Source organism: Eptatretus burgeri, chromosome 6 (assembly GCF_056783735.1).
Source record: "Eptatretus burgeri isolate ZD-2024b chromosome 6, Ebu_testis_v1, whole genome shotgun sequence".
Classification (NCBI taxonomy): Eukaryota; Metazoa; Chordata; class Myxini; order Myxiniformes; family Myxinidae; genus Eptatretus; species Eptatretus burgeri.
In genome coordinates, this window is record NC_140966.1 from 86950216 (window position 1) to 86966115 (window position 15900).

The window sequence follows — 15900 nt, forward strand, 5'->3', positions numbered from 1 at the left end:
TCGCCATTGCTCCTGTTTCACCCCACGTTGGGCGCCGTATCATTGCCGAGTCTGGAGTCTCGGTTGCTCGCCATCCAAGCTCCCATGGACCACGGGTCCCACACGTGCAGTCACGGGCCTAACCGCACGAGGCGGCCAGGTACCGACAGGACTATGGTCCCCAGCTCGCCTTTCCCTCCTGGGCTGAGGGGCTGAATAAAGACCCGGTGGGGTCCATTTCTTTTTGGGTGTGTGTGTCTGTCTGTGGCCAGTCTTTAAGTAAAATCGTTTAAGTGCCTTGTTTTTTTTGTACATTGCATATTATAGTCATGATAACCCTGCTCTGTGTCTCCCTCCCTATTATAAATAAACCCCGTGTTAAATGTTCCAGTCCGTTGCCTGTCATTTCTTCCATTGGTCCAGTATGGTTCGGGCTTGAGAATTAGGGAGGCTGATTGTACCATAAATTGTTATTTGGACCGGCGCGGCTTTGGTAATTCCCGCTCGGTTACGCTGGATCCGAGTCGGTAACAGCGACTCAGTTCGGACAAAGCCTGCTGAGGGTGTGGCTTCCCCGGTAGTTATATGGCGTGAGTACTTAGGTAAATTGGAATAGACAAGTGGACCCTACCTCACGCCGTCGAAATATTGGCGACCATGGTCCTTTAAGTGACCCATCGACTCTGGAGTTATCCGGGGTGACGACCTTCAATTCCGGTGTTCAGTGGGAGACGGCCCAACTTCTCCGTCTAGCGGTCGTCCTCGCTACCGAACCCCGGTACCACAACAATACCTCCCAGCTCTGTGGCATTCAATCTGCAACCCTAAGAAACAAAAGCAAGCTGAGTTAAAGGAGCCAAGACGTCAAGTCGAGAAGGATGAAATAGCAGATGAACGTGTGTGACAACTGCAGAATCAATCGCTCCAGGCTCAAGAGATAGAATGCCAGTCTCTGAGAGAATGCAAGGCCCTGACCACACATTTGGCAAGACAGATATTGAGACAGGCTGAACAGTAGCGAGAGGAAGCATGACTGGTAACTTCATTCTTAGATACAGGTGAAGAACCCTTCTCTTCTATCAATCCCTCAACAACCAAACGGCCAGCCATCACCAACTGTCAGGTGATCCTGAGTGCTGGTGCACCATAATTCACTCTACCAGTTCAACCAAATGACCTGTTGTCAAGGCAGCCATCACTACCATGGCCAGACCTTGTGATTGATACTGCTGCAGTCCTTCAACCCCTCAGTAACCCCAACCCATGCCTCGATTAATCCTCAAAGCCGATACACCTTCCAGTGGGAATGTCGAGCAAATGTACATGAATACATATCTCAATGGAGCCTCATTAAACATTGTCCCAAATAGGGGCAATATACAGAGCCCTCCACAAGTGCCCATGCCCAGGCATATCCACCCGGTACCACCATTCCTTTTCCATCCTCCAACCTTCATCTCAATGCCTCACCACATCATCGGGTCCCATACCTACCATCATCATCTTTTTGGATGCCTCCATCACCACACCTTATGAACCTGCTGCTAGCTTCATCTTCTGGGATGCCAAAACCAACAATACCTTACTTTAGAGAGGAAAATAAAGTTAATTCACCCTTTTTAAGCTGGCATTGGCTAACCTATGCCTGGTGTTGGCTTAATGGTTAGGGTGGTGGCCTCGGGATCTTATAATCCTGAGTTCAAATCCCCCTTTTCTGTTGAATTAATACCAGGTGGGGTTGACTCTGCCTGTCATCCTTCTGAGGTTGGCAAAATGAGTGCCAGCTTTCTGATATCCTGTGGTGGAGTGGCAACCCGTCTAGGATCATGCCCAATAGCCAAGGAGACTGCTTAGGCAGCACCAACGCTCTGCACAGAGTATGGTCCCCATTGAGGGATAGATAACCTCATGGGTAATCACACTTGCTTGTCAGAGGAGTACAAATACCAAGTACTCTTGAGCCACCTTTAACTACCTGGCATGTACAAGCTTCATAAGGCCTACATAAATAATCTGAAACCATGCACAGCAGCCTTACGGGCCCTGAGGGACAAGTATGGAGAGCCAAAGCAATTTGTACATCATGAGATGGACACTATAATGAGCATGGCACAGATGAAGGATGAAGATATGGACGCCTGTGAGGACTTGCCCTCTCAGTGCACTCCCTAGTAGGTATGCTGTAATCCCTCAAGGGTGAAAAAGGATTTGAACTACAATGTGAATCATCGGGTGATCAGCAAATTTGTTTCGGTCATCACGATGGATTTGTTGAGCACTGCATCAACCAGGAAATTATAAAGGCGGATTCCGATCAGACTCACTGCGACATCTGGCTGCAGACAAAGTCCCATGATAAACATATATCAAACAAAGCCAATGTACTCCACAAGGCAGAGAGACTGAAACTTAGGAGGAAGGAACTCTGTCTTTCAAGAAAAAAAGACTCATCTGGATCCGTTCTACATCTCAGTCAGAGATGGCCAGCAGAATGCCACGGCCTTCTGTTAATGCTCCTTCAACAACTACATCAAAGGAACGGCCCAAGCCGTATTGTCCTCACTGTAACAGAAATGACCATTATCTCAGTTCATACACAGAATTCAGGAAGCTTTCCACAGACCAGACTATCAAGTGGGAAAGGGAACATGATCATTGCTGGAAGTGTGATCAGCCACATGTCTCATCACTGCACACTTAAGAAACCCTGCATGACTTGCAAAGAGTTGCATGTAACCATCCTACACAATGTGCAGAGAGCCAGTGGCACTATCCTCATGAGAGGCTCACTGCCACCACCTGCAGTATACCTTGACAACTTCTGGTCCACACAGCGTTCTGCTAAAGGTGATAAAGGTGCTTCTTAATGGCCTGGAAGAGGCCATGGAGACCTGTGCCATCCAAGACAATCGACAACAGAGCAGCTGAACATGGTATACCTGAAACATTACTGCTCAAGACAATACATGCAGACAAGGTGCAGTAAGTGTCCCAGTAGCTGCTCTTCATGGAGAGGCCTTACTCTCACCTAAATAGACTACCCCACCTCTTTGACTACCCGGCAACCAACCTTTGACTACCCAGCAACTATGCTCAACCAACAAATTAGTTGGGTCTGACTACCCTCACCTCATCCTGCTTAAGCAGTATGTGCAGTATGGTCCCAAGGGTACTCCAGTAGCAGTCTGTACAAAACTTGGTTGGTCACTGCAAGGCCCAGCCAGTATACTCCAACAAACTAGTCAGCAACAGCAGCACCTGTTTACTGCTCTCATGCTTCCATTACAAGACGTACTGAGAAAAGTTGATAGACTTTGGCAGACCGATGTCCTCCCTATGTCAGTGGAAAACACTACCTGCTCCAAGCAGGACAAGCAAGGAATGAAGCTCCTGGAATCTACAACTATCAGGATCGATGGAGATGGAGTATTGTGTTATGCTTTAATCTGTACTCAGAACATAACACATTTCACAGCAAGCAAAGAAGCGGTTCTCTCGAAACTGAAACTTTCAGAAAGATGATTCTGAAAGGACTCGGACCAAGCTAATCTATTTGGAACAGATCCAGAAACTAGTTGATGCAGGCTACGTGAAGAAATTGAAGGAGGCAGCGTCAATGCTTGCAAAGAATCCTGGTTTGTCTCTCACCATGTGGTAATGGGAAGCATTGTAAAGCATCGACTTGTCTTCAACCGTTCGTTCTGATACAACAGCCATGTGCTCAATGGACATCTACTCCCAGGAGCGGTGATGGATCCTCCCCTGTTTGGTGTCCTACTCCACTTCCGCCAGCATGCTGTTTCAATCTCGAGTTACATCAGGGCTATTTTTCACCAAGTGCACCTTGTGTCAGAGAATCGGCCACCGCTTATTTTTTCTGTGTTTGAACATCTGTATGGCAGCACTCTGAGGTTCGGAGACCAGATAGTGGTGAGATCATGGTGGTTGGTTACACCTACTATTGGTCTGGTCACTCTGATGGTTACCATGCCCAAGGAGTTGCTGTAGTTGTGTCAAATAAGCTGACTCCAATGATTGTTGAGGTAACACCGGTCAACAAGCGTATGATGAGACGAAGGATTTGTCACTCCTTGGATGTCGTTTTCCTGGTCTCTCCATATACTCCGACTGAGGTGAGTGATCTCACCGTGAAGGATGCATTCTATGCCGCGCTCGAGTCTGTGGTTGATCAGTGCCCCAGACGAGAAACTCTTCCAGTCTTGGGAGATTTCATTGCATTGACTGGAACTGATAGGGATGGTTATGAGACATGTGTTGGCCCCATGGGTCTGGAACTGTGAACAAGAAGAGCATGAAGTTCCTTGACTTTGCAAGAAGTCATGGACTTAGGGTGGCTGGTTGATGGTTTCAGCGCCCACAGGTTCATCGCTGGACTTGGTATTCCAACGCTGGCGGTGCGGCAAAGGAGATTGACCATGTGCTCGTTGATGGTCACTGGAGGATGATCCAGAACTGCAGGGTCTACCGGAGTGCTCAGTTCCTCAATACCGACCACAGGGTTGTGGAAGCAACCCTGAAGTTGCAGCATAAATCTCGAAGAATGGTACCATCCCAGCCGAGACGAGATGTTGACAAGCTCAAGGATGAGAGGGTAGCTGAGGAGTTTGCGAACGGGCTGAGTGGAGATTTGGGGGCTCTGGGTGCTTTGTGGAATCCTAAAGAGTTGTGGAGTGCCTTCAAGACCATCGAAATGATCGTCATGACCTCCCCGTGCTGATTAGGCTAATTCACTACAAAGAACTCAAAAGAATTCCCATGTTTTAAACGTACTCCATGTTCAGGTGTATCGAGCAGCTTTATAGGTCCTTTCCACAGCATGGCATTGTAATTACAAAATAAATAACAAAAATAATAGCATTGTAACAAAGTGTATATTAATTAACACTCATAATATTGAAAACAACGGTAAGAGTAGTATCATTTGGCAATAATTTATAATAATAACCAACGCATAATCTCCGCCCTAGCCCAAGCACATCCAGGATTTGTGAAAGGGAGGATAATGCTCCAGCAGTACTGCAGGCAGGTATACTGCCAGGTCGTGAAGACTAATGAATAATTTGGTCCAACGGGTCCGCGAGTTCCAACAAATAGAGCCCAAGCTCATGTTTCTTCCCGCTAAACCCTTTCCCAGGAGTTCCTGGGATATTGAATCGAAATTCCTGTCTTTTCCCCATTTTTTTTTTCGGTTTGAGCTCGGAGAATTTGGCCTCAAACCATCTTTACTGACAAGTGTAGATGTGCTTACGCTTGTGCAGTGTGCTCTGTGTACATCCTTTGCCAACACGAAGGAAAGACTCATGAACTTGTACTTCATGGCCGTCAACGTCGTCAAAACCATCAGTGGGTTGATGGGATGGCCAAGCCCGAAAGGTATTGCGATACACACTCGCCTCTGAGCTGTCCAGCCTGGGTTTGAATCCTGACCCAACTATAGACTGTCATCCCCGCAGGCAGTGGTTCAGGAGCCACCATTCACAATCACTATGTGGACCTTGAAATTGTTGGTACTGAAAGGTTTGTTGATGGATTCATGAACCATAGGGGTTCGAGATGCGGAATCAATCAGATGTTAGTTTGGCATATAGGAGAGTAAATTTGTGGTTTGACCCCCAAAAAATTGATACAAAAGGTTTTTCAACGGTTTTGGGTAGGTTTTGACCTCCAAAATAACATACTAAAAATCTACTCAAATCCACCTACCGGAAAGGGCCTATTTTCAAGATGGCGTCCAAAATGGCCGCCGTGGGCTTAAATTTCCATAGAATGTGCAATAGCTGGCCTACATTTGTGATTTTTGTGTCAATTTCTATTTTTTCGAGGTCAACAAATCCAATGAAACCATTTTCAAAGCTGATCAGTGATGGGAAAAACCTTAAATCCAAGATGGCGTCCAAAATGGCCCCCAAAATGGCCGCCATGGGCATAAAATTGCTACTAAATTGTCAATAAATACCGTGCATGTGTGATATGTGTGTCAATTTCTATGTGTTGGCGGTCAACAAATCCACTGATATCATTTTCAAAGTTGATCAGTGATGGAAAAGCCTTAAATTCAAGATGGCGTCCAAAATGGCCCCCCAAAATGGCCGCCATGGGCATAAATTTGATACTAAATTGTCAATAAATGCTGTACTTGTGTGATGTATGTGTCGATTTCTATGTTTTGGAGGTCAACAAATCACCTGATATCATTTTCAGAGTTGACTAGTGATGGTAAGGCCTTAAATCCAAGATGGCGTCCAAAATGCCCCCCCCCCCTTCGTTTGAAGGAAAATGTGAAAGCGGGTTTATTGACCATACTTTCCATAATCTTCTCTCCAACAGACTTATGCTCGTGGACATTCACATCCGACGCGGCCACCACTCCAGTCACAACATTTCTTAGTGAGGGATCTGGAGAAAACGGAGAGCATTCACTGAGTTTTGAACTGATTTTGGCTAGGTCAGAAGCATCTCTTTCCATCCTTGCGCCACTAGATTCCTTGTGTTGTTCACTAGTCGTGTACAAAAGATCAGTGAATTCCTGCATCGCACTGTTATATTCCGACGTGACCGGCATTGACATTGTCCATAGAGACCGTTGTTTTTCACCCATCCCACTTCTGCGTGTTAGGCCACCAGTGCTCTTCAGGGATCTCATCGAGGTCTGTTCGATGACAAGATGAGGGCTTAGACCCGCCCAGAACTTATTACTCCGTCGGATGACATGGAATCCATCTGCAAACTTGCGGAAGACGTCTGGATGATTCTGTTCTAGCTCTGTCATTTCTTGAAGATACAAGTAAGAAGACTTCAGGTAGTTGTAATGGCCAGCTGCAGCAAATATTGGCAGACATTCAGTTATAGCATGTAGAAACATAGAAAAACATTACCTCCGAAACATAGAAATTGACACAAAAATTGCAAATATAGGCCAACTAGTGCCCATTCTATGGCAATTTAAGCCCACGGCGGCCATTTTGGACGCCATCTTGAAAATAGGCCCTTTCCGGTAGGTGGATTTGAGTAGATTTTTAGTATGTTATTTTGGAGGTCAAACCCTACCCAAAACCGTTAAAAAACCTTTTGTATCAATTTTTTTGGGGGAGGCTATTTTTTGTTGTAGATTTACCCCACTAATATTTGGGCAACTCTCAGAATTGGCATAAATCCAAGATGGGTGTCGCTTGATATGTGTGAAATAGAAAAATGCCAAAACTTTTGATTGGAACATGCTAGAAGGATGATTCTATTGTTTAGATGGGGGGTTTTAGGCATGGTTGATTCATCTTTTTCATGTTAAAAAATTGTGCCGATTCATTCTGTTGTACCCCTCTGCCAGAGTCACCCAGTCACCCATGCCTTTGATTCCATATACCAGGCTGAGGAGAAGGCTGCATCTACCACAAGACGCATACATATAGAAGAGGTCACAAAAGGATGAAAGCTCCACAGTGACGATCGAAAGCGGATGGCAAATGAGTAGTCAAAGCACTCGCATCCCCTGTCGACAAAGTCAACGGAGCTGTTGTACCACACTATTTGGCCCTGTGGAGGTACCGTCTCAACGAAAGCTGTATGAGCAGACGACTCCTGCAATACAACCACATTGCTACTTTGCTCGTTACCTTTGACTGGTATCGTGTGGTATCTCCTGTAAAGATGATGAGAGGGCACGACGAGATGGTACTGCTTGAAGCACGACCTTACAACCTGACGCTGACTTCTCTTCTTCCTGCTATAGATGTCATCATGAAGAGAAAAGTCAATAAAAGAAGACTCTCGCCCCTGCTCTGCACATGTGACCTTGGGAAGAACATGTTGATGATTGATGAGGACGAGGGGCTTCTCAACCATGAAGAGGGTGACGTCGTCATGGCGAGCTACGTTATAAAGGCTGCCCTGTAAAGGAGAGCGTGTCATTCAAATCCTCAGTGACGACGCAGGTGCGTTTGTCATTGTCATCCACTTTGTATGGAAGTACAGCATCGCAGGCCTAGTTCGAATCGAGAGATGGGATGCAAGCATGCTCAACATCACCCAAATTGCTTAGAAGCTCGGAGAGAAGTCAGGGCAGCTTTTTGGCATGCATGCGCTGACCGGTTGTCACACTGTTTCCAATCCGTATAACAAAGGGAAAGTCACCGCATTCAAGAAACTCACGGCTGCAGACTTTCCCAAGCTGTATTGTTACGAATTTGGAAACTTACTGCACTCAACATTCAGGTCCCTATCGAACAGTTATATCGGTAAGTGTGTGTTTATAGTTAGGGCCCCCTACCTGTGTCTAACGGGAATTACATGTGTGCTCTGCGGAGATTCGTTTACAACAACACGCCTTCACCTCGCTTCCTCACACCGACGCCATTGTCTACGTGCGTTCGACCACGTACATGGGCGGAGATTTCCATCGCCTCAGATCGAGACTCCGCCCAGGAAGGCAGGGGTGTGCCCCTTGTCCAATCAGGCCACAGAGTTCGGTTTTCCCACGACATGCCGGCCAATGAGAGTTGAGATTTCCACAGAAGGCGCTTTTTCACGACACGCCGGCCAATGAGGATAGAGATGGCCACAGAATGCAGCTTTCCCACAACACGCCGGCCAATGAGGATGGAGGCCGCCTCAGAGGGCGATTTTCTCACGACACGCTGGCCAATGAGGGTGGAGGCCGCCTCAGAGAGTGATTTTCTCACGACACGCCGGCCAATGAGGGTGGAGGCCGCCTCAGAGGGCAATTTTCTGACCCCGGACAAGAAGAAAATATAAAGGAACACCAAAGAGGGAGCGTTGGTTGGTTGGTCGTCTTGGTTGTCACCTGGTTGTCGTCTTGGGGTCGTGGTGGTCATCATCATCGTGTTGCGGGTTTGAGTCCCGCCAAGCTGGATCATTGTCGCCTCCGATCTTCTCCTTGGCCGTGGTCGATTGGAGAGCGCGGTGCTTGGAGCAGCGTCGTGTTGCGGGTTCGAGTCCCGTCGAGCTGGATCGTCAAGGGCCACACGAGGTGGACAGGTCCAATCGCAGGCTCTGGTCTCCAGCTCCCTTTCCTCGAGCTGGACGACTTCAATAAAGACCATTGGGATGCGTGTGTGTGTGTGTGTGTGTGTGTGTGTGTGTGTGTGTGTGTGTGTGTGTGTGTGGGGGGGGGGGCGTCTTTAAGGAGCAACTGGATAAGTGCTTTTGCTTGTACATTGACTGCATTTCTTATAGTCGGATAACTCTGCTCTTTGTGTGTTCCCTTCCCCCCCCCCCCCCCATTATAAATAAATCCCCTGTTAAATGTTTCAGCTCGTTTTTGTGTTTCTTTCATTGGTTTAGCACAGTGCGTGTTGACAAGTAGCGAGGGTAAATTGTGCATTTGGACCGACGTACCTCGGTAAACATCCGCTCGGGTAACGCACGGTTCGAGCACGCTACTGCCTCGTTCCGCTCGAGCTCCGTCGAGGGTGAATTTCCCCGGTAGTTTGGACGACGTGGGTATTTAGGTAAATTTAAATTGGCAATCGACCCTATCCCACGCGGTCGACCTATTGGCGATCTTCGGTCTGATAAGGGACCCGTCGGCTCCGGAGTTATCTGGGGTGACGACCTATAAATTCCGGGTGTTCGGTGGAGCCGACTCTACTGTTCCACCTTGCAGTCGTGCTCGCAGCCGATACCCAGCCCACAACAGTATAATGTTCTGACTAAGGAGACTGCAGCAGAGACAGAGTTGCATGAGACGGGAGCAGAGTTCTTCTGTGTGCTCTATGGTCTGCCCAACACCATCTATCTATAATTCCAGCAATCTGTGTGTGTGTCTGTCTGTTTGTCTGTCTGTCTGTCTGCGACCCCCGTTTCTCGACGACCGCCGGTCCGATCTCATTGAAACTTGCCAGGAATAATGCCGGGGACCCGCGGATGTGCCTTTTCGAGGTTTGATATCGATCGGACGAGCGGTTCCCAAGTTACTGCCATTTTACTGCTTTTTCAGTGTTGAAAAGGTGTATATATGGCAGCTGAAGGTGTAGTTCCACCTTCTCACTTTATCATCCCAAATTTTTTCACAAATTATTAATAACCGGACGACCACCGGTCCGATCGGATTGAAACTTGCCAGGAATATTGCCGGGGACCCGCGGATATGCCTTTTCGAGGTTTGATATCGATCGGACGAGCGGTTCCCAAGTTATGGCCACTTATCTGTCGACCAATGACAGGACACGTTGCTATGACATCACGAATGACGTCCCAATTAATGTTTATTTATTTATTTTTTTTGCATGCTTTACGGTCCGGTCTGGTTGAAACTTGCCAGGAATATTGCTGGGGACCCGTGGATGTGCCTTTTCAAGGTTTGATATTAATCGGATAAGCAGTTCCCAAGTTACGGCCATTTATCTGTCGACCAATGACAAGACACGGTGCTATGACGTCACGAATGACGTCACTGTTGTGATAATAAAGTACCATACTGTAATTGGCGGCAACGGTAATTGGGCGGATGTGGCAGCACTGTATATGAAGGTCAATGGCTGGTGTTGACACGTATACCACGTACTCCGTGGAAAGTCATGCTGGAACAGTAATGGTATGTTATATACTATATTAGGAATAATGTACTCTGAGGAATGTAATTGGTATTAGAGTATGGAGTTTAACTTCGTTATTATGTGATGCGTATGTGGTATTTGCCTTCAGTATTATGTGGACAAGTTATTGTATTTTGTTATTCTTACCCTATGTATATTTATGTTGTTGTAGATATGCGTATGGGTTTTGTGAGAATAAAGCCGATCGAAAAGGTCTATTGTTGATTACTACAACAATAATTTATTCTCACAAAACCTACCTGGTTGGATTGGACCAGAAGAGCGCCGAGGCCTACACTGGAATGGAGCGTTTGCTGAGACCAGAGAGGCTGGATTCAGATCCCAGTTCACCCACGGCGGCACAAGAATGGAAACACTGGTTGAAGATGTTCGAAAACTTCCTGGGAGCTCTACCACAGGATAATCTGGATAAGATGAGTCTGCTTACAAATTTTGTCTCACCAAGACTATACGAAACTATCTCAGAGTGTACCATTTATGATGAGGCTATCCGTACTTTACAGTCACAGTACGTAAAGCCCACTAATGAAGTGTTTGCACGCCATCGTCTTGCAACTCGCCGTCAGCAGGTCGGAGAGTCCTTAGATGAATACCTTCTGACTCTGAAAACGTTAAGGAAAGAGTGTAACTTTGGGGCTGTAACAGCAACTCAACATTGCGAAGAATCCATCAGGGATGCCTTCATTAGCGGCCTGCAGTCACCACTGATCAGACAACGTCTATTAGAGAAGAAGACTTTAGATTTAGCTACCATGTTTGATCAGGCGAGATCTCTAGATTCAGCCCAAAGAAATTCAGAATCTTATTGTGTTATTCAACCCTCCCGTTCATTGGGTGCTGCCTCATCCAATCAGAATACCGGTGAAGTGGAACCCACAATTTTTATGGCTGCTACGGGTGTTAAATGTTTCTTTTGTGGTTTTTTAAAACACCCACGTGTAAAATGTCCGGCACGAGAGGCTGTGTGTCATAAGTGCCAGAAAAAGGGTCATTTTGCTAAGGTGTGCCGTAGTACTTCATCAGTAGCTACTGGTGCTTGTGCAACTTCCTCTGATCAGGCAACGCTAGAGGCTGTGTCTTCTGCCGCTGCCCCAGGGGTGTTATCAAAGGCGGTTGTGAGGGTCACGCTCAATGGAGTGGAATTGGATGGCCTTATGGATAGTGGTAGTTCAGAAAGTTTTATCCATCCCGACCTCGTTAAGTGCCATTCCTTAAGTGTACATCACACCCAAGGCAATGTTTCCATGGCATCCACTTCCTTCACCGCTCATACATCAGGGTTCTGTCGAGTCAATATCAAAGTAAACGGTCGGTGCTACCAAGATGTGCGTCTGTCCATACTCCCTCAGCTGTGTTCAGATATAGTTTTGGGCCAGGATTTTCAGGGACTGCATGATAGTGTTACACTGACATATGGAGGTAGTTTGCCTCCTCTTGTTATCTGTGGACTCAGTACACTGTGTGTTGACCCTCCAGAACTGTTTGCCAACTTGACAGCTGATTGTTATCCTGTTGCTGCTCGATCACGCCGGTACTCTCCCGATGATCGGAAATTCATTGAAAAGGAAATTCAAAGGATGTTGAAGGAAGGTATTATAGAGCCCAGTAACTCCTCTTGGCGTGCACAGGTTGTTGTCGTTAAGAACGAAACTCACAAGAAACGCTTAGCCGTGGACTATTCAGAAACTATCAACAAATTTACACTTCTTGACGGGTATCCTCTGCCTCGTATAGATGACACTGTTAACAAGATTGCTCAATACCGTGTTTTTAGTACGATTGACCTCCGTAGTGCGTATCATCAAATCCCCATCAGAAATGAAGATAAGCCATACACCGCGTTTGAGGCCTGTGGACGCCTTTATCAGTTTGCTTGGGTTCCCTTTGGCGTCAACAATGGAGTGGCTTGCTTCCAACGTATCGTGGATTCATTCATCCAAGAAGAAGAACTGGTTGGAACATTTGCTTACTTAGACAACATTACTATTTGCAGCATGACTCAGGAAGAGCATGATGCTAATCTCACAAAATTTCTTGAGGCTGCTAAGAGAAAGAATATAACTTACAATGAAGACAAATGCATCTTTTCAACCAACAGGCTCAGTATTCTCGGATTTGTGGTGGAAGGAGGGGAAATGCGTCCGGATCCGGAACGACTCCGACCCTTGCAGGACTTGCCTGTGCCTCGGGACATGAAATCGCTCCGACGCATCCTTGGCTTCTTTGCCTATTATTCACAGTGGATATATGACTACTCAAGCAAGATCCGTCCACTGTGTGCCACTACTACATTTCCCATGACAAGGGAAGCAGAAGCGGCTTTCCATCTACTTAAGCAAGACATTGAAGGTTCAGTGGTGAGGGCGATTGACGAATCCGTACCCTTCGAAGTTGAGACCGATGCTTCGGATGTAGCAATTTCTGCAGTCCTCACCCAGGCAGGACGTCCGGTAGCCTTCTTTTCCCGAACCCTTCAGGGACCCGAATGTCGTCATGCTTCTATTGAGAAGGAGGCCCAGGCTATTATTGAAACAGTTCGCCACTGGAGACAGTATTTGACAGTCAGACATTTTACTATAAAGACAGATCAACGATCAGTGAGCTATATGTTTGATAAGCAGCATAAAAATAAGATAAAGAATGATAAAGTTTATGCGTTGAAGGATGGAATTATCTTGCTATGATTTTGACATTGTGTATCGTCCTGGTCGAGAAAACATTCCCTCTGATACATTCTCCAGGTCTTATTGTGGGATGGCATGTCACGATCGACATTCACTGTTTAACCTCTACGAAGCCTTGTGCCACCCAGGGGTTACCCGTGTTGCGGATTCGCGCCCGCCGGCGTGCGAGCGGCCACGTAACTCGAATCGCGGCACGTCGCCCACCGGACGGACAATCCCGTCGTGACCCTCTCGGACTAACGCCGGGAACTAGTCACGGGTGGGCCTTTCGGACTCACCACGATCGTGCCAATCGGCCCCCCGCGTGGGATAGGGTTGCTCGCCAAATTCGACCTACTGAAGTACCCACACGGAGGGTAGACCGGGCGATCGCACCTCGCCGCAGGTCGACTTCGGACACGGGCCACTTTAAGCGACCCGTTCCGTACTATCGGGATAACCGAGTGGTGTTATCGCCAACCTCGACGGTTCGATTAATTATCGGGCGTTTTTAGCCCACGACCAACCCTTTACGTGAAGTAAGATGGAGATTCAATTAAAGAAAAGACGAAGCGAAACGGGAAAAACAGTTCAACATAAAGCACATTTTATTCCGCGGCAAACAGAAAGCACACATATACAATTATACACCAAAAGCAAATGTAAAAGTAGAAGCACAACAATTCTGCACAAAAAGCAAATGTAACAATGCAGATCTACTACCGACTACCGAGCACACGGCAACACTTATACAGTTTTACTTCACAGACGGCGCCGACAACACATATACTCAAAGCAAAAGAAAAAGGAAGGGGCCACCCTCAACGATGAGGGGGGCAGACGGGCCTGGGGCCGAGACCGCGTTGAGCCTACCCGTCTGGTGATGAGCCGCAAGATGGCGGCGGCGCCCCGACTCCGCGGGCCTCGCTGGCACTGCCTGGAATGGGGTGGGAACGGGGCCCCCTTCTCACACTATCTCAGCGCGGGGGGAAACAGGAGGGGGTTGTTGATGCTCGGGGGAATGAGGATATCTCGCTGGCTTGGGTCCCGCGACGAGCGACTCCACCGCGACCTCGGTCGCGTTACCGTCCTCCCCTCTCCGCAGCTCCCCGACTCTGACACGAGCGCCCTCTCGACTGCCTTTGCCGCCGCCGCCACAACTCTCCAACTCTCCCACTCTCCCACTCTCCACTCTTCTCAACTCCGTCCAACTGCGATTCAGAAACTCTTTTTCTCTCCCGATTCAGAAACTCCCTCAACAACTGCCTTTTCGGCGAGCGAACGCGGCCCTTTATAGCCCCCGGGGCTTCGCTCCTTCACCTTCGACCCTTCACCTCTGGCTGGCTCCCCATTGGACAGAGGAAAAGTGGGCATGAATGATTCTTGATCCGATTTCTCGGAAAGGCTGGTGTTTTTGCACCCGCTGCTCGGTGCGCGCCCTGTACGAGTCCAGGATCGGTGCCCACAAGCGGCGCGGGAATGGCGGTGATGCGATGGTTGCGAGAGCGAGATGTGACGGCAAGGGTCGTGGCTGTTGTTGTGAAGCGGCATTGCGGTTGGTGGTTGTGTGTGATGGCTGTTGAGACATGGTTGGTGGTGGTTGTGGTGGTAGTAATGGCGGCTGGTCCAAAATAAAGATAGTAAAAGAAAAACGGCTATCTAAAAGGGTCGCAGCCCGAATGAATGACATTTATTCCCTCTAAACAACGGGTTTGGGCCTAACTACACATATACTTACAGAGATATCTCACCTAAGGGACCTGAATGGTGGTTTGCGAATTTCGTCAACCACAACACTACCCCCTCCCCTTTTTACAGACTCGTCCCGAGTCGTCAAATTTTCGTGTGCCATCATGTGTAGTTTTCCCCTAGTACATTTTACCTACGGATCCCTGAGTGCGACATTCATGGTATTCGTGTCCCCAAAATAAATAACCTGAGGGCTGAGTAACTACCTAAACAAACTCACTCACACGGACGACTTAAATAAAATTGCCGGCGCTAAGACAGACATGCCGGGGGCGCACTCATATGTACAGTACATCTTAACCTTAACTTACAAATTTTACACTAAACCATGGCCCAGGATCAATGAACTCTGCAAAAAGAAAGCAGTTAGCAGGGAGCCAGGCTGCTCGCATGCAGTCTCTGGCTCAAACAATGCAGGTGACAGGGAACGTGGCCGGCTGCTCACACGCAGTCCAAGGCCTTCCCTTTTGAAATGAACCCAGTGAACCACAACGGTGCATGGGCTGCACAAACGCAGTCTCCGTGCCAGCTCAAGTGGCACACGCAATGAGCTCAACGGATGGATGGATGGATGAATGGATGCACGCAAACACGGTGCACGGGCCGCCACTGCAGGCCCGTGTTGTAGCTGCCAACAGGGCAGTTCTCGCAGCTTGCAAACTGTTGCTTTCTGATCCTGGCGCACATGGCAATGAACAGGGGGGGCAAAGCAAAAATTGAACGGGGCTGGTGAACAGGGGCAGTGGGCATGGCATGGCAAAGGTGATCAGGCAAACACAGCCTGCAGAACAAGGCCGCTGCAAGCAAACACAGCTGGCAGATGAACTGGCCGGCACAGGCCTTGCAGAAAACAGCTGCAGACGATCCGGCCGGTACAGGCCTTGCAGCACAGCAGCTGCAGCCGATCAAGCCGGCAC